Genomic DNA, 7215 nt, shown 5'->3' with positions numbered 1-7215 from the left:
TTTATTTCCAATATTAATGTAGTTTACATACAGAATATACTGCAGAGCTGTAACTAACTATTAGTCAGGTTAGAGGAAAAATCCGAGTGTTACCCAGTCAGATTACCTGAATGAAGCTCTGACAACTGGACTTGGAGAGATTCATACTGATGTGAGAAATTCAGTGATTACGTTTGATCTTACTGTAAAATCAGGAGCAGTGCAGGGCTGGAGAAGGCACAGAGACATCTTTTCCTCCCAYGGTGGTGACATTTCAGCAAGCAGTGGCAAAGCGGTCTGACCGTTGCCACGGCCCTACCACCGCGGGGCGAGCAGATAGCTCGGGGCTAGCACTTGGACGATTTTATGCATCTTCAGACAGGCCGCCTTCACTACCTGTGCGCGTGCAGCCTGCTGCTGGGCACAGCGAGATGAAACAGCTGTCATTTAGCATCTACTCTGCTGTCCAAGTTTTAATGATTACCCCCGGAGAACTTCAGGACTACACACTATATCCCTCAACCCCCCAAGGATCGGAGGTTAAACCTGCGCCGCTGTATGCTTGGACGTGTGCAGCAGCCATCATCGTTTCCATCTGCCTGTGACTGCTCCGGCCAAACACATTCCAGGAGTGGGAATGTCTCAATCACAAGCTGTTTATAGCTCCTTTAATTAATATGCATCGATCCTTTCCAGAAAATCAAATTTAAGCATAGGCAGAGCAAGTAGTAGCTTATGGCAGCAGGATGCCGGGAGCAGCGAAACAGCCCTGGACTCGATGCCGCAAGCCTGCTCCTGCCAAGCTCGCAGCTGCCGCCGCCGCCATGGAGGCAGCTGGGCGGGGGAAGCTATTTTGGGGAGAAACAGCCACTCGCCCCAGCACAAGCGCTACCCCTGTCTCGGCGGGAGGAGCAGCGCCGCACATCTGCTGTCCCCCACCGCTCCCTCTCCCTGGTCTTTCTCTCTACCCTGTTTCTCCCAGGACAGGAAAGGCCAACTTCTTACAGTCACCCACGTCGCCGAGAAATCTCCTGTATTCTGAACGGCTTGCAGAACGGATACATTTGCTCTTTTAAAAATACTTCACGTCTTCAAGATGTTCATCCCCTAAAAGTTTTAAGATCAAAATCAATAAACCTCTCACCTTTTTTTYCCATGTAGTAAATAATTGTGTTCATTTTGCTGCAGGTTCAATTATCCTCCTGATACACTTTGTTCTTTTGCTATTTGTTCCATTATTTTAGTAGATACTTAAGTCACCCTTATCAGACAATTAGTAAGAGGATCACTGTAAATGGTTAATAGCAACATCTCCACTTGAAAACTAGTTAATAGAAACACATCGTTCATGTCCTTTAGATTGGCCCAACTTAAACCCCTCGCCAGCAAAGCACAAGAAATCATTAAARCTATTCATAGATGCTCTGGGGTTTGTTGGAAGCTTTCATTGCCTGCTTTTTATCTATGTATCACCCGATATGAAATGAGGCTTTTCTGCAGTAAAAGAGTTTAGGCTCAAATAAGCTGCTGGAAAACGCTCTGAGTAAGCTCACTGGCTCGGACCGCAGGACCTCGAACGCCCGCCCGGCTGCTCACCAGGCGTCGCGCTCCCTCGGCTGCCCCCGGCCCAGCGCGGCGGGGCCGCGGAGGAGCAGCTCGCTCGGGGGCACAGACTCGACAACATCCTGTTGCACGGATTCCGTAATTAATTTTAGTTTACTTAATTATATACTTAGTCTTTGGGGAGGAATACGACAAAGTCGCTTCAAGAACTGACAACGGGCAACTATTCTCGAACCCGGATCCTGGAGGCAAACACGGTCACGAGAGCTTGTAAACACCTGGACGGACCGATGGCATCGAACAGGCAGGTTCCCCCGGCACAGTCCTCCCGTGTGTCTTCAGAGCCACGGGCACCTCTGAGCGTTGCTAGAGTAACTCGCTGTTCCCCAATTTTTGCAAGAAATCAAACTGGCTTTGACTGTGGGGGATAAACATGATGGTGTCAAAACGAAAGAAATACAGAAGAAAGTGGACAAATTAGGTGTATTTGCCACTGTCTGATGCAGACAAGAGCAACAGAAATAAAAATGTGGAGATATCGGTAATTCCAGATTTGAAGATGGAATTGAACAGGCTGCGCTTTGCTTGCACTGGTGGAAGAAATCTTTACAGAGCGACTCAAAAAACTGTCCGGTGTAAGATCACTGAATGTGCCGGCTCAGGAGGCGATACTCTGAAAATGGCAGCTAGTTAAATTTATCTGACTTTTTGGGTTCATCATGTGGAAGCTTCATTTCCACACTAAGACCTCTCCRCAAAAGTGAATTTTCATTTGAAGACTTACAGTTTTGGTAGTTATTTAAGTGGTTACTGATTCAATTTTCCACCAGAAAAATCATACCTTCACCAAACGTTACATCAATAAACAACAGAAGCTGGGGAGATTATGTTATTAAAACTCTAACGTGGAAATTCCTAAATCTTTTACCCAACATACATAAAAATAAAATGATATAAATGTAAAAGAAAGCCAACAGATGTAGTGTCATATGGACTTGCTTAATAGCAATGCTTAGCCTTTCAAAAAAAGATTTACACTCACTACTAAAACCTGACATTTGCATTGAATAATTCATAATAYGTTGTTTATTATGCCTTGCTGCTTTTCTTATATCCATGAATCTACGTAATATTATTTCTGCTGTTAGTGAAGTAGATTGATTCTCACATATGCAGATATTTTGGTGTTAAAATGAAAATACATACTTATCTGAAAAAATGCTAAAACTCCGCAAAAACTCTCCATATAGTAGAAATGTTCAGTAGAGATTTAATTCGCACCATTCTTGGGCATCAGAATAGCTCTTCCACGACTACTGCGAGCAGCCTGGCCCGGACGACCTGCAGGCAGGGCGCACGCTGCCCCCGGCACGAGCGGGGAGCTCGCCGGGTTCAGCCCCTGCCGCACCGCTGGTTTCTGCCGCCCGGCCGGGCACACGCACCGGCTGCTTCGCAGTGCTGGGGGTTTTTGTTTTCTGTTTTTAATTTACTTTTCACAACCTGTGGACAAACTGTCAGACCGAGTGTCTAATAATATGTTTTTCAGCATGAAATGTTCTGAAAGTTTAAAAGTCTCTATTCTGTATGGTTTACTTTTCTTTCAGTTCAACCTCTGTATTAAGTATCACATATATGATCAGGCCCTATCTGTGCACAAAAAAATCTTTACAAAGTGTGACTGTGCAGCCTTAGTATTCTGGAATGCGAATGTAGAAATTTTACGTTTAAAAACAGAGCAGAGGAGGATATAGGAGACTGTTTTATTGCCGTTTCTCAAGATTCCCGATAACCACAAGAACGCATTAGGACTCGAATAACTGGCTCCCGAGAGCCAATAACCTTCTTCTTACCTAAAAAGCAAATTAATAGAAAGGCTATCATGACATTAGCTAAAATGCCAAATGCCTTTTATTTTTTAATTTATGTTCACTTTCTTTTTTGTAAAATAAACTTTTTAATATCTGAAAAACGAAGAGCAGGCTGGAGCAGGCTGCACGCTGTTGGCAACTGCAACTATGAGCAGCTGCTCTGGGCTGAGATAACGGTAACAGTGAGAGCAAGATGCTGCAAACCATTTCTTCCTCTTTTAAATATTTTTAAACATAGTTCATTGTTTTCTTCCTCACCAAATTTCCTGCCTGAATAAGAGTTTAATACTTGCAGAAACTTGCCGGTGGTTGGACGGGGGGCAGCAGGTAAGAGAAAATCTAAGGTCCAAATCTGTAAAGAAAATGACTTAGTAGAGGCAGAGAGAGATGCCCAGGTCCGTCGCGCTCTCGCTGCTCKCTCAGGTTATGTATATACCCCTACACACACACACACACAAATATATATATGTGTGTCTATATATGGGCTGGTTTTGTTGATGTCTTTCTGTATATTGGGAGCAAGAACTACAGGTTCTGTCTGCTGTTTCCTTCGTATGAAACTCTTAGGATCTGTGAGACTGAGTCATGCAACTACTATTTCTTATTTCTGTCCCAATTAATTAAACTGATAATAGATTAAAAAACTCCTTTCCCTGATTTTGGGGCTTAAATCCTCACCTCTTCCTCAGAAGCAGAGAACAGCTTCCACAACTGATAACAGATAACGGCAAGCACTACTAATTTTTGCGAGTTTTAYGACTCTTCCTGGGGAGGAAAGCAAGAGATAGGCAACAAATTACTTCCCTGGATCTACAACCATTCTATCACAAATTAACGACTGCTTCTGCTTCAGAAAGGTCTGATCCAACCGYGATTTGATGAGGATGAAACTTCTGAAGTAGGATTTCTACAAACTCGGTCCCTCGACCGGGGTGTCGGAAGGAATTTCCCGTCAGCCCCAGGAGGTTTTGCTTTCGCACACGCTGCTTCTTCGTTCGGTGTCAGGTTATACACACGTACCTGCACATGCTACATCCTGCAAATAAACGTGCATCAGCTGAGTAAAAGCTTTACATATATATATATATATATATATATATGTACTTTTTTTTTTTAAAAGCCAAATCCTTTCATTCTTCCCTGAATCTGGGGTATCGTCCTTTCGTTCCTTTGTATCGTACGACTAGTTTTGTTATCTGGACGTTTCCTCAGGGCAAGAACATTTGTTTTTATTTTTCACAGCACCAYGTGATTACCGCCCTCAGAGCGGCTAACAGCGAGCGACTACCGCGAGCAGCAGACGGAAACCACCACCGCCGGCGGCGCCCACCCGCGCGCCGGGAGCCGCGCCGGGCCCGGGCGCGCCGAGGCTTCGCCCGCTCCCCCGCGACCGCCGGCGCGGCTCCGGGACGGGCTTGACGCGTGGCCGCTGCCGCCCCCCACCCGCAGCTCCCACCCGCGGCCCCGCGCGCTGCTCTCCGCCTCGCCCCGCGCCCGAGCGAAGGCGCCTTCGCCAGACCACGGCAGSTCCCCGCTCTGCGCGCCAGACCCTCCCCGTTCCCACCATCTGTTCTGGAAGAAAGATCTCCAGAGCGAGCTTTTTTATATATATATATATTTTTTTCTGTTCTAAATCCTAAACCCTCTTATCTTCACTCAATTATAGACAAATTCTTATCTCGCAGCAGGTAAAAATACGAGAGATGAAATCTCTCCAGCACGTGCTTTCGGGGGGGAAAGGGAGAACGAGGGGGATGTTTCCAGGCAAATCAAACCTCCACGATTTTTTTAAAGCAACAAAAAAGTAGTTTAATGGAGCCAATAACTAAATTCAGCGTAAAGCCCGGCGCGCGGGGGAGCAGGCGCCCCGCGGCTGCGGGCCGAGGAGCCCCGCGGAAACCCCAGCGCGCTTTTGCGGAGCTCGTCTGACGCCAGCTCGAGCTGTGCTCGCACCGCGCCTCGGACTAAATTATCTGCTTACCTGTTTGGGGTTTTCTGACTTACGAACTTCTTTGTAAATTAAGAAGGCTTAAGCCACCACTCGGTTAATATTCCTCCGGGCCCTGGGCAGCGCGACGCTCGGCCGCTCCGCCAGCGCCGCCAGGAAGAGCAGAGAGGGGGCCGCGCCTGACGAGCTCGCCGAAGGCACGGCCGCGGTTTCACTCGCATCCGCGTCCTGCTTTGTGCCAGCCAAAGCCCCGACAGCCGTCGGCCTCCGTAACTTACCGATTCAGCAGCATCCCGACGGCTGCTGCCGACGGCAAGCGACTCACAGCCTCACCTGCAACCTCGCTCTCTCTCTTTTCCTTTTTTTTTCCCCTTTTTTAACATTTAAATCAACTTGGACATTGCTGGTTACGATTGAATTTTCTAGTGGTGCCCCCGGCCCCGTGCAGGACTGGGCATCGCTCTGCGCCGGGCACTTTGCAGATACCGAGGAAGACATCGTCCCTGCCCCCAAGAGAACATCACAGTAGCTTTTTTTTCTGGTGATTTAATCGTAATATTGACAACTTTATCAAAAATTACAAAACTGATATTAAAAAAATTGCTAATTCTTAGACTAGAATTTTTTTTTTTTAAAAAATAGAAAAGCATTTTTATGCTACTGCTCTTCTGGAAATCTCACATTACAACCCTACATAGCAAAATACAAACTGTGACTAAGAAAGGTAGCAGTGCTAAGGTAATGCARCCCACCACGAGTCCTCCAACACTTCTGCACCGCCAGGCCCAGGGACTCCAGAAYGATACCACATTACTTACAAACCTTCTGCAAAACTGACCGAGGAAATAGCTTTTAAGCTCTTTTTAACCCCTACAACCTTAGACTGTGAGTATAATAGACCTGGGACATCAGAGAAGTGTTAGTTTTTACTATGCAGATATTATTTTCATAGCTGATACCAGCAAAACTTTTTGTCAGAAGTGAAAATACGAAGAAAATCCAACGAAATAAATGAAAATAATTTCATGGTGTTCACAAAATGCACCATAATAGAAAGAGGAATATTTCCTTTAATCTCGAAGTCATCTCTGAATGGCTCAACCACGTCGTCACCCACTTAGCAAAAAAAAAAAAAAAAAAAAGGCATAATAAATAAATAAATAAATAGACAAGAACATGTAACATTTTACATCCTCAAAGAACCAAGCACTTAATAATCTACCGAGACCGCGATACGCTCTGTGGGCTCGCTTTACTCAGCCAGTCCAGCGCCACATTAATGACAGATAAAGCGTCATTCCACTTTCCACAATGGAGTGTTTTTTTTCACCTTTTAAATATAGGAATTCTCTCTTAAATTAGAAAGACGGCAAAAAGTATTTCTTTTTAAATTTTCATTTTAAGTCTTCTATTAGAAAAAATATAGATTTATTAAACAAAAGTAATGGGGTAGAAAGAAGGGTTGGGCCTCCACCAAAAAAACTATACTATGCTTCAATGCAAAGAGAAAGAAATGGCTCTATGGGCAAAATTCAAGCACGAGTGACCAGYTTTTTAATTGTAAAACAGGTGCAACATTTTTTAAAATGTTACAACACCGCGTGACCTGTAACGCTCACAATATTTACATTAACTGCTTACATGAAACCATAAAAACCCTAAAAGAGAGAAAAAAGAAATCTGCATGGACCGAAACAAACTGCTCCTAGCGCCCACACCAATGCCGTCACCAGCCCGTGAAACCCAGCGCGCGAACGCACCTCCCGCCGCCTGCCAACGGGGAGCGCGTGTCCCGGGCGCGCGGAGGCAGAGCCGCGCTGGAGCCGAGGCGGGCGCGCTGCGCGGGAGCAGCGCCGG

Source organism: Rhea americana, unplaced genomic scaffold (genome assembly GCF_003343005.1).
Source record: "Rhea americana isolate MKP2758 unplaced genomic scaffold, rheAme1 scaffold_105, whole genome shotgun sequence".
NCBI lineage: Eukaryota > Metazoa > Chordata > Aves > Rheiformes > Rheidae > Rhea > Rhea americana.
This window is presented reverse-complemented; position numbering follows the sequence as displayed.